At 51.8% G+C, this 12436-nt stretch overlaps 1 protein-coding gene across 4 annotated transcripts in view; it reads right to left on the reverse strand.

The window, feature by feature from the left end:
* Cdc42ep4 (CDC42 effector protein 4) overlaps nt 1-11932 on the reverse strand; it is a 24907-nt gene extending 12975 nt beyond the window's left edge. The window contains exon 1 of one of the 4 annotated variants that reach the window (XM_021213301.2): nt 11795-11932. The gene's annotated coding sequence lies outside the window, so the exon portion shown is untranslated. Of the gene's footprint in view, nt 1-9730; nt 10592-10835; nt 11692-11746 lie in introns of those variants that run through there. The other 3 variants (XM_029546461.1, XM_029546460.1, XM_029546462.1) reach the window with 3 other exon arrangements.
* Between the last annotated feature and the right edge of the window lie 504 nt (nt 11933-12436).

Consider the following 12436-nt stretch of genomic DNA (forward strand, 5'->3'; position numbering starts at 1 on the left):
GAATTAAAGGCATGCGCCCGGCTGGCTCTTTAATTCTTAGATCTGGGCATTTACTGCACCCTTCCCAGAGGCCGGCCAAGCCCGGCCAACACTGCCCAAGTCCAGCCAGGGCACAGCCTACTTCCCAGAGATAAACATCCCTTCTTTGATGGGCTCTTCCTGGAAGGGAAAGTGACTTAGGCTCCAGACATCACTTGGTGTTTTCCACAGCTGTGTCGGGAAGCATAGCACCTTGAAGAATGTCACCTAGGAATTCCTGCTTCTGGGGGTGGGGTGGCAGGATGCCGGAGATGAGTGAGCACCAGAGTGACCCGGCAGCATCAGCATCAGCATACGTGTGTGTGTGTGTGTGTGTGTGTGTGTGTGTGTGTGTGTGTGTGTGTGTATTTAAATTTTTTATATTTATTATCCAGGTGGTGGCAGTGCATGTCTTTCATCCCAGCACTCGGGAGGCAGAGGCAGGCAGATCACTGAGTTCAAAGCCAGCCTGGTCTACAGAGTGAGTTCTAGGACAGCCAGGGTTACACAGAGAAACCCTGTCTCAAAAACAAAAAAGGTTTTGTTTTATTTATTTACATGGATGTGTCTGTATGCAGTTATGTGCGGGAGCCGAGACACTGAAGTTACAGGCACTTTCAAGCTACCTGATAGGGGTAAAAGGAACTGAACTTGGGTCCACCACGAGACAAGCAAGTGTTCTTAACCCCCGAACCATCTCTTCAGCCTCAGGTTATTAATATTCCATACCTGACATCCAGTACAGAGGCCCCTGGCTTCATGTGGCTGCTGAGGTATTAAATACCTCACATGGAGCCCGGGAAGGCCGCTCAGTAAGCAAAGAACTCATTATGCAAGCATGAGGCCCTAAGTTTAGATTTGTGAGCACCTACGCAGCCCAGCAGAGTAGCATATGCCTGTAATCCCAGGGCTAGGGAGGCGAGAGAGTTCCCTGTGTCAGATAGGTGAACTCCAAGTTCAGTGAGAGACCCTGTCTCAAAAGATAAAGCAGAAGGGCTGTAGAGATAGTCAAGGTTAAACGAACCTACGTTCAATTGTCAGCAACCATATCAGCAGCTCACCCCTCCTATAATTTCAGTTCCAGGGGGTTCAATGTCTCTGGCATCCGTGGGCATCTGCATTATGCCCACACGCGCACACACGCATGCCCACACGCACACACACGTGCACACACACACTTAAATATATTAAAAGTGTGAGGAAACATACCTCTTCTATGGGGCAGTACAGACTTAGATATGTCCCCCTTGTTACACAGGCAGGGCTTTGCATTACAGATGGGGAATAAAGGCAGCCATTGTTCCTTCTGGGACTGAATTCACTCATGTGCTGGTAAATCACACGCCATGTCAAATGCCATCGCTAACACCCCAAGTTTCCATTCTGCCGGTCTGTCACAAATGTTTTATTCTTTCATTGAGACTCTCTAACTTCTATTTTCCATAACTATGTCAGCTTGTCATTATTTCTGTAAGACTGGCGTGGAAAAAAAAAAAAATCACTTCTGTTTCCCACTGCCATTCTGTTTTGAGGGTGCTCTCATATGTTACAGTCCCAGCAACACCATGTGTCCAACCTTAGGTGCCTGCCTGCCTTCCCTGTATCTATCTCTCTCTGTCTCTATCTCCCTTGTGTGCGTGGGGTGGGGTGGGCATGTCAAGACAGGGTTTCTCTGTGTAGCCCTGGCTGTCCTGGAACTCATTCTGTAGATCAGGCTGGCTTTGAAATTAGAGATCTGCCTACCTCTGCCTCCGAGTGCTGGGATTAAAGGTATGCACCGCCACCACTACCTGGCTTCTCTGCTACCTCTTTGAAACAGGGTCTTGCTATATAACCCTGACTGGCCTGGAACTCGATAGGCACAGGGCTGGCCTCAAACTTACAGCCATCCTCCTGCCTCTGCCTCCAACTGCTACCATGATAGACTTTCACTGAACTGAAACTCTAAAATACAAACATAACCTCTCCTCCCAAACGTGTAGTGTGTGTTTCTTTGATTACTAAGTGTGAGTGCTGTTTTAAAAAAAAAAATGTATTATCGCCACACAGACCTACTCCTTGGAAACTGTTCATTGAAGTTTTGCCCGTTCCTCTATTGGCAGAAGGGGCTTCCCATTTCCCAATAGACTTGTTTGATATCTTTAAACCCTGGTGCTATTCTGCAAATATTTTGGCAAATTTGGCATATGCCTGTTTACATTACGGTGATTCACATGCTGCCAAGCGCCTTGGTGTGGTCCAAGCGGCTTTCTGCCTTCCGGCTTTCTTTCTGCCTTCCGGCTTTCTTTCTGCCTTCCGGCTTTCTTTCTGCCTTCCAAGCAAAGACTTCTATTCCCCAAGTTTGTAGGCTGGGGGGTGGGGTGGGGTGCTAAAAGTATGAGAAATGCAGGGCAAGCTACTCACAGGGAAACAAAACCAACCCCCCCAAAAGAAACGCAATGAAGTGCAGCTGTCTGTGTGACCTCTGCCACTGAGTCACTAAAAGGGAGACACAAGGACCAGTAAAAGTCAAGTGTCAGGCAGGCTTGGAGCCGCCGGCCCTGCCATCCCAATTACTCAGTGTGAGCGAGGAGGATCCCAGGTCAAGAAAGTCCTGTTTATGTGGTAAATTCAAGGGAAACCTAGGCGCTGCAGCCCAGAGCCTCCTTCAACATTAAGTTAGTGGTGGACTGCTCGCCTAGCCTGTGCTAGGCCCTAGATTTTGATCCCTGGTAACAAACACACATTAGCAGTAAATGGTACTATGTAAAGTATAAACATAACACGGTAACAGAAATAACAGTAAAATAAACTCAGAAGCAGTAGGTTAGCTAGGCCTGGTGGTTCACATTGCAGTCGGGGCTAGCCTGAGCTACAGAGCAGGATGCTGCCTGTTTTGTTCGTTTGTTTGTTTTTTAAACCCGGTTGTGGTGGCAGATCTTCATGACTTGGCCACAGCTTGGTTCTGCAAGGTGAGTTCCAGGCTAGTTAAGAGTTAAAAAGGTGAGATCTTGTCTCAAACAACAACAACAAAACAAAACAAAAAACAGAAACAGATGTGGAGAGATAGTTCCCAGCACCCACACTGTAGCTCACAGACATCTGTAACTCCTGTTTAAGGGGATCTGATGCCCTCTTCAGGCTACCTTGGGCACCGCACACACACAGTGCACAGACTGTATACATAGGCAAAACACTCATACTCATAAACAAAACTAAGAGAAATGTGACGGCAACAAAGAACAATAATTTTTCTGAACTCTCATAAGAACCAGCCTTGGTAAGTGGGCAAAAGATGCCTTGGCTAGATATGAACTCCTTCCTGACCCTGGGCAGCTGTGGCCGGCTTCCACAGAGCCTTTCTGTTCCTTGTTCTGCTTCTTTCTGAAGCAGATCTGGAGTCTCACCAGGCAGAGCAGGTTTGGAGCATCCAGGGGTGAGAGCCCAAGTGTCTGTCCTTCTTCCCCCTAAAGTCACCTTGGCTGTTCTGACCTATGTACTCTTCATGTGTATCTCGGAATAAAGAGGGGTTGGGCATTATACACTGCTCATCCTGGCCCTTGGAAAGCTGAGGCAGGAGGATCCCAAGTGCCAGTCCAGCTCTGGCTATAAAACAAGGGCCTATCTCAAAAGCCGAGAGAGAAGGGGAGAGAAAATCTTGTCCTGTCTGCAACAACTGTCGTTACCGAGCGGGACACTACAGCAGACATGAAGAACATTGGGTTCTGCCTGGCACCCACAGTGACATCCTAAACCTAGTTACCCATAGGGTTGCCACCAGCCAGGAGAGGGCCACCAAGTCCTCACGTTGTGGCTAGTGAGAATTGGGAAACATTTTCTCCTTCCTAATTCAGAGTATTTTAAATTTTAAATAGGATGTTTGGTTCCTTTACAGGAAAACTTCAGAGTGTTGGGAAAACCTGTGTGCATCTGTGTGTGACCGTAAACTTTATGAAAGCCAAACACCAATGGAATATTTATAAAGTCTGGCATCCAGTCTGTAGTGACTATTTAGTGTGAGACACATGATGGATGTTGAAGCTTTTGTATCTTAAAGAGCAATATAAAATACACCATAGGTAATTTCTGTACATTTACTTACGTACTTATTTGAGATGGGGCCTTACTAGGTAGCTGTGGCTGGCCTGGAACACACAATGTAGACCAGGCTGGCCTTGAACTCACCAGAGGTTAGCCTGCCTCTGTCTGCCAAGTGCTAGAATTAAAGGCAGCATATGCCTCTCCATTTTGTCCACTTCTCTTTTATTTTTGTGTATGTGTATGTTTGTGTGTCTATGAATGTGTCTGTGTCTGCATGTATCTGTGTGTCTATGTATGTGTCTATGTGTGTATGTGTGTGTCTTGTGTATGTATCTGTGTGTCTTGTATATGTGTCTGTGTGTGTGTCTGTGTGTTTTTGTGTATGTGTCTATTTATCTGTGTATGTGCGCGCGCGCTTGGCTTGTGTGCACCCACTCGTGCACACATGCCCACAGAGACACAGAAGAGGGAGGAGTTAGATTCCCCTGGAGTTAAAGTTACAAGCATTCGTAAACTGCCCTCTGAAAAAGTGGCAAGCATTCCTAACTACTGAACCATTTCCCAAGACCATCCACTGAAAATTTTCAACAACTATGTGGAAATGGCAATATTTTGGGCGTGCAGAATTAATATGAAAATTTACCTTTTTTAAAAAATATGAAGCTGGGCGTGGTGGCTCACGCCTTTAATCCCAGCACTTGGGAGGCAGAGGCAGGCGGATTTCTGAGTTCAAGGCCAGCCTAGTCTACAGAGTGAGTTCCAGGACAGCCAGGGCTACACAGAGAAACCCTGTCTCAAAAAACAAACAAAAACAAACAAAAATGACTATTAGAAAAGTTAACGTGGGCTGGTGAGATGGCTCAGTGTGTAAGAGCACCTGACTGCTCTTCCAAAGGTCCGGAGGTCAAATCCCAGCAACCACATGGTGGCTCATAACCATCCGTAACAAGATCTGACACCCTCTTCTGAGTTTCTGAAGACAACTACAGTGTACTTACATATAATAAATAAATAAATCTTAAAAAAAAAAAAAAGAAAGAAAGAAAAGAAAAGAAAAGTTAACGTTAGAGGCAAAGACAGGCGGATTTCTGAGTTCGAGGCCATCCTGGTCTACAGAGTGAGTTCCAGGACAGTCAGGGCTACACAGAGAAACCCTGTCTCGTAAAACCAAAAAAAAAAAAAAAAAAGAAAGAAAGAAAAGTTAATGTTAAATTGGGCAGTGGTGATGCACACCTTTAATCCGAGCACTCAGCACTGTGAGCTGAGGCCAGCCTGGTCTACAGAGTGAGTTCCAGGGCTATACAAGAAACCCTGTCTCCACAAAACAAAAAAACGTACAGGAAAGTTAAAGCTATGCATATGACTGGCCTTCTATTCCTTTATTGGGGCAAACGGTAATCAGCTTTGGACATGGCAGCCGGGGCTGCATACATGCTAATAAGTCTGTGTCCTAGCACAGAGCTGTCCTCGGCTGCCAGCATTATGCTATTAACAGCACTGCTCTATGGCTACTGTCATCAACTGTCACATCCTCCAGTGGACTCACAGGCTCCATTATGTCCAATATACAGAGATTCCTGCCTCCACCAGCCCGAGAGGACTGGCATTTTCCATCGGTGTGTGCGACGAGGCCCCCACTCAAATTTGCAATCCTGCAATCCTTAACAGTGTACAAGGCTACATGATTCCAATGCCGGAGCCAGGCTGACAAGTGGGGAAACACAGTATGTCTGGGTAACTGACCCCTTAGTTGGGAAAGAGGGAGTGCAGTCGACTTTGGAATCAGGAGTGGTCTGGAAAGTCGGATCCCAGAGTCAGTCCTGATCAACTGGCATCTAGGATTTGAGATGCTCCCTAGCCTCAGGCAGAGGGCCAGACCCTGCGCCAGGTGGTCCTCTCCCCAGGCCACGAGTTGGAAGAAGTATGGAGCAGAGCAGACACTCCAGGTCCTACGTGCTATGTTCTGGCTAAGTGGCTTTTCATACTGAAGGGTCTCGTGCTGTGTGTCTGACAGCTTTTATCTCGGGTCCTTTTCACAGCGATACCAAATACCACAGATCAACACTGTTGTCTCCATCTTGAAGATGAGAAAGCAGGGCAGGGTTTAGAGAGCCCATGAGTCACCAAGGTCACACAGCTCCTAAGGACAGAGCTGAGAGAAGAATCTAGAGAAGTGTGATGCTGAACACTGAGGGTTTCCACTCTGGTGTAAAGCACATCGGAGGTGGGAGGGGACTCGTCAAGCCTCAAAGGGGTGATGAGGGAGGGCTACAGGGACCAAACACCCACAGGAAGCCCACCGCTTCACAGACTGTGTTCTTCTTAAAGATTTTCCTAAGACCCATGAGATGGCTCACATCTGTAAAGGCACTTGTCACCAAGCTTGAAGGCTTGAGCACAGCCTGCGGGATCATGTGCTGAAAGAAGAGAATGGAACACACAAGGTGTTTTCTGACCTCACTGTGACCAATGTGCACACGTACGAGCGCACATGAGTGTGTGTGCGTGTATGTGTGTGTGTAAAAGAATTATTTTAAAATATCTCTGGAGCTAGAGAGCGCAGTTAAGAGTATTTGTTGCTCTTGTGGAGAGGATCAGAGTTCTGTTCCCAGCATGCACACCGAGGTTCACAACTGTCTCTAACTCTAGTTCCATGGGGCCTGGCTCCTGCTAAAGGCGTTCACACACATGGTGAACATTCATACACGCATGCTAGCACTGACACACATATATAAAAATAAATATATATATACTTAAAAATCTCCATAATTTGGGTACGCCATTTTCTACCATCCCAGAGAAAATTGATTAATTCTAGGAAACAGACAGTGGGGTGGGGTGATGGGAGCCCTTGAGCTGGAAATTACCTCAATCTCGCCCAGTATCCATCTCTACCCTCAGCCCAGTGCCCTCTAGCTCAAACCAGGGGAAGGAAGCCAGCAGGAGGGTGAAGGGAATGGTTTCCCTTACCCATGGCCTGCCCATAAGGGAAGAGAAAGGGGCCAGGGCCTGGGAGAGACCGGAAGCGACAATTGACCAAGGAGCCAAGACGAAGTACTAATGACCCAAGGACATCCGGCAGCTTCACTTGTTTATGGGACCCTTCCTGGAAACGTGGGCTTCCAGGAGTCAGCCGCCCCACACCAGCCACCACAGGCGATATGGTGTCTAGCGGAACAAGCGACCAAGCCGCTCAGGTCTGGAAGTGGCCTGCTGCTCCTGGTCTCACATCAGAAGGAAGCTGCTGCTTCTGAAACCAGATCCATCCGCGAGGCCCGGCTTAGTTTCACTTTGCTTCTCCCAGGAACCACTCCTGAGCTGAGAGGCAAACGCAAGGGAACTCTGGGGGCTCCAGAGAAAACCCCTAAGCGGGATGACTGACAGATCTTCCAGCCTGGCTTTGCTGGGGACTTGGAATAGAGCGGGTTAAGAGCCAGATCATAATCGGGCTCACCACACTGAGCTTGCTATCTCTGCCTCAGTTTCCCGACAGCTTTCAAAGCCACATACACACTCTACAAAGGCAACCCTGAGATGGGCGCTCAGCCAGGGCCCCACATCTACTGAGCACAGAATCCACAGGCAGCCACGAACATACTTGCACAAACCAAACCCCATACATAGGCTCCAGGGTGTCCCATGAAGCTGTCCCTGAAGCCAAGGTACAGAGTCTGTCCTAGCTTAGCACTGCCACCACACAGCGGGTCATGAGGCAGCCCAGGCTGGGGCTTCCTTCTCCTTCACCTTTGACCTTTAGTGATACAGGATGGAGAAGGCCAGCTCTTCTCAAACAGAACTTTTGCTCCTTCTGATTTCAGGTCCATAAGGACCACGAGAAACATTCTCATTCTTCCTCAGGATCAGGGTACGGAAGAGACAAGACTGAGGAGACCCTGGGTTCTACCAGCAACAATGTACAGGGCCTCAAAGGAGACAGATGTGCCAGACTCCTGGAGAGAGCCGCCTGCTCCTCTGCAACTCCCAGATTCTCCTGGGAGACCTCCACACAGGGCACTGCTGGCCTCTCTGCTCCAAGCTCTCCCTCTCCACTACTGATAAAGCTTTAACTCCACAGACAGAGCAGGAGGACAGCAGAGGGTCCCCTCTCTGGTGCGGGGAGGGTCCTAACAGAATGGAAGTTTCAGGGGAAGGGGTGGGGTGGAGGTGGATGCAAGCAGAATAGAAAGGAAGGGTTGGGGATGACCTAACTTCTTTGTCACATCTAGGAAGATCTAAACCTGGAGTCTCCGGACCAGGTTCGGCTACCGAATGAAGAGAGGTGAAGGGAGAACCCAGGGATGGCAGGGAGCTGCGGTGGCTTCCGCTGGTATCATCCACTACCCTGAAAACCAAGGCAGGGATGGCCACCCAGGCAGCTGTGATGGAACATGCAGGGTGTGCAAGGGTCTCTTGCCCTGGCCCTGGGATTAAAGGCAGGGGTGTGCACACATGACACCTTCAAACTGTTTCCACCACAGACCAAAATGGGAGAGCCTACCCTAGCTTAAAAAGGTTAGGTCAAGACCACCAGTCTCTAAAGGAGGCTCCACAGGCCAGCAATGCCCCACCCACTAGCAGCGCAGCGCCTGGGGTGCAGGGAAGGGCTCGATGGTTCCACAGCTGGAAGGAAACCCGAGGCTCCAGGAGGTCCACTGTAAGCTGGGGCTTCACCGCTTCACGGGTATCAGGAGTAGGAATGTGGGCTGCTAATGGCTGAACTTTCTCCACCAGGCAAGTCAGGCAGGGCTACTTTTAGCCACTCTGCTGTTCCTCCCTTGGTGACTGTCCCAGGCCCTACTCAAGGATAGTGGAGCATCCCAGAGGCACTTCAGAAGTATTAGCTGGAGTCAGCTGTCAAGGGCCTTCTGCTAAACTACCACTTGAAGTGTGCCCTGGCTCTGGGACCTTCTCCCAAGGCTAAGGAAGCTTCTAGTCCTTAGGTCAGAAGACCTAATCATAGCTCAGGTCCATGTTCAACTGCCAGGGTAAGATTGCTCAACCCCTCTCCACTCCCCAGTCTTATCGCTGGCATCAACCCAACGCCTCTGTTCTTCTGAGGGACAGAGTCCTCCCTCCCCCGACAGGGGCAAGCGCCTAAGTGTCTGTGGGGCTGAGACAGTGGGATGGATGTCCCAACCAGAACAGCTGGAGCCACTCCTCCGAGGCCATCCAGGATGCTGGCTTGCAGACGCCCCTCCCCTGCCAATTCCATCCAAACTTCAAGGGAAGCAGGAGGCAGGGATAAAGGAAAAGAGGAAGAGAAGGAGACACCAACATCAAACACCATGCCTGCCACAGCTGGGCACAGTGAAAAACAGTGGAAAGCAGTTGTGGAGGGGTGCGGGGGAGGGTGTTGCTGAACCACAATCGACCCAGGCCCTCCTGGAGAAAGCTCTGAAGGGAGGGTCTAGGATCCCTTTACAGGTCATCAAGAGACCACCCCTGGGACCACAACTTTACACAGGAAAACGCTCCTTTGCTAGCAACTTCCTGCTGGGAAGCTTGGGCTGTCAGTTTCAAAAGAAGGTTGGGCGCACACACAGGGATCAGTACAGCAACGGGAAAGCAGGCATGTGTGAGCCACAAACTGAAGGGGGAGAGGAGGGCTCAAAACAGAGGGAGACCGGAGCCCCAAGAAAATGGAAGAAACGCTCAGAGGAACAGCGCGAGCAGACAGCATGAGCAGCCCTACCTCAAGTGAGCAAAGGGTCCTGCGAACCCCAAGAAGTTACCAGAGGGGCCGAGACACCCCCACATCAATACTGCTTGGGGGCAGGCTCGCTTTAGCATCCAGCTCCTTGAAGTCCGTGCTAAGACGGATCACCAGGAGCCCTGACAGGCTCCCCTCCCTCCCGTATCTCCCAAGGTTCCACTCAGTGGGAAATAGTAGAGGGGCAAAGTCCCTGTTCACAGAGGAGATAAACCACATTAATCAGTAGTCACATACAGGCAGCTGATCAGGGCTGGTAGCACATGGTACCTCCCACACTCAGCCCTGTAGCAGCTCCGCAACAAGGATAGCAGCTTCCCGGCCTCTAGTGATGCCCCACTATTGCCAACTACCCTTGGGTTGCCCAGAGGCCTGGCTCTGCTCCAGCACGCCCTCCCCGCCTAATTCTGGGAGAAACCTGTAGCTAAGTTCCCCATGCTGTGGGCCCTGTTCTTTGTTCTTTAAAATTCACTCCATCCCACTGGTGGTCCCCCTCCTCCAGCCAGGCCTCAGAAAGGGGCGGGAGAAGCTGCTGCAGGCGTTACTGGAAACCCAGAGCCCGCAAAAAAGTTGCAAGGCAGAGGCCCCCTGTCAGGGGCCTCTCATTGTTTATGCTCCCCAGATCTCGGGCCCATATGGTTGCTGGGGGTAAGGATGAAAAGTATCCCAACCGCTCCAGCGTGAATGGACAAGAGGTTTCAAAGTAAAGACGACACCCACAAGGAAGCTTTGCTCATTCAACGGCTCAACTACCTGGGCAAAGAATGGGAGCTGTCGGCCCAGGGAGAGACGTGGGAGCCGGTCAGATTGCAAGAGGTGAGACTGTTGGAGGGGGGTTGGGGGTGGGAGGGAGAAGTTCCCAGCCAAGAAGAAAAGAGAAAGCATTGTATTTCCTTTTCATTCTCCCTGGGAGAAAAAGAAAACTTCCGAAGCCCAGGCCGCAGTCTTTCATTGGGCAAACACAAGGAACCTGGTTTGAGTTAACAAGAGAGGGAGCGCCCCTCCCCCCGCAGGCACACACGCAAGTCCTACGGTCTGTTCCCAGGAAGCTCAACCGCCATCCACCCCGCCAGTCTAGGACACTCACCCACAGCAACCAGGGGTCCCTCAACGGGGAAAGGCAACTCCAGCAGACGCCGCGGCAGACACAGGAGGGCAGATCTGTTCCTCCGGCTGGGGGCGCTCCAGGAATGGGGAGGAGCCAGAGACCGCGATCGCAGCTTCAACGTCCCAAGCCAGCGGTTAAATCATTAACCAACCGCTACCTACTTGCCCCTGAACAAGCCTCGAGCACCATGCTCCGGGCGTACCGAGCGCGCGCACAGGTTACCCCCCCGCGTAAAGCCTCGTCCCAGATTTCTAAGGGACCGCCAGCTCGGCCCAGCCCCACCCTGCGCCTCTTGCGGCCTTGGCCTCCAAGTCTTCCGAGGGAGGCGGGCGGGGCGGGAGAGGGAAGGGCTCGTACGGGCGGGGAGTATTTGCTCTTTAGGCTATTGCCTTCCAGCCGGCTCCTGCCCTCCTTTCTCCCGGGCCGGGCGACACCGGGTGGCTCCTACTGCAGTGTGTATACGCGGGAGAGCACGCGTACACTCCTCTGCCAGTACGGACGAATTCGGCGGTTATTCATGGAGAAGTCTGTGCGCACACGCCCCCCTCGGGGCGACCGCCGCCGATTGTTGTGTGCCTGCCCACGGCAACACACACCCCATTCCTGCGCGAGGGGGTGAACCTTTAAAACCTGCCCACTCACCCCACCCCGAACAGTCCCCGTGGCCAGATCGGGGCGTCCTGGCGACGCTGAGCCCTGTTGTTACCCCCTCCTCCGCAAATGATTTTCTGGGACACGGTATGTGACTCTGGGTCTGGTCCCAGGCATGCCTACCCACGCTGGGCACAGAGGGGGTGTGTGTGTGCGCGCGCGCCCTGCTCCTAGGTCCTCGTCTTCCTCATCCGCGGGTCTTTCTACCTTCTCCACGTCACCAGGGGTCTCGAGCCTACCCAGGCCTCACGCGGCCGCAGGGGCACAAACGGATGCTCATCGCCTACCTCGGTCCCCAACTCCCCGAGCGCGGACCAGGTGCGGCTGTGCGCTGCCCTCGGTGTGCTTGGCGCCTCGGCAAGGCTGGCGACCCATGGCAGCGCCGGCGCTTGTTTCCTCTGGCTCCCCGGGCTCCGAGTGTGCTAGAAGCTGGGACACTCCCCTCCCAGGCTCCTCCCAGCCCTCCCTCCCATTTCCCTCCGCGCTGATGTCACTCCGCCGCAGCAGCCAATGACTGCCACGGAACTCAACTCGGCTGCTCGGCCTCCCAGGTTCAAATCTAAAAGCCCCTACTAGCTCCTCGTAGGGTAGACAGAGCAAGTCTTGCTTTGAGGAGTCGCGCCCCACAGCCCCCAGTGCTCTGCCGCGGAACCGACGTGGGGTCCGCAGAAACAGGAGCACATCCCCTCCTCAGGGCCCAAGGAGAAGCTCTCTCTTGGCTTCCAGTTTTGAACAATGGTAAGAAAACAACTCCCTCCAGGAGCAGTTACTCACTTCTGGACCAGGGACTCTGGAGACACGAGCAGGAGCTTGGGCTCCGGGGATTCCATCCCCATCTGGAGGGCGGGAGAAGCAGGTCCGCCCGAGTCCAGACCCGGACAGGGCAGTGGAGGGACTTTTCAGCAAGGTGACCTGGCTTTGATAGCTCT

The sequence above is a fragment of the Mus pahari genome, chromosome 14, assembly GCF_900095145.1.
Source record: "Mus pahari chromosome 14, PAHARI_EIJ_v1.1, whole genome shotgun sequence".
Taxonomy (NCBI): domain Eukaryota; kingdom Metazoa; phylum Chordata; class Mammalia; order Rodentia; family Muridae; genus Mus; species Mus pahari.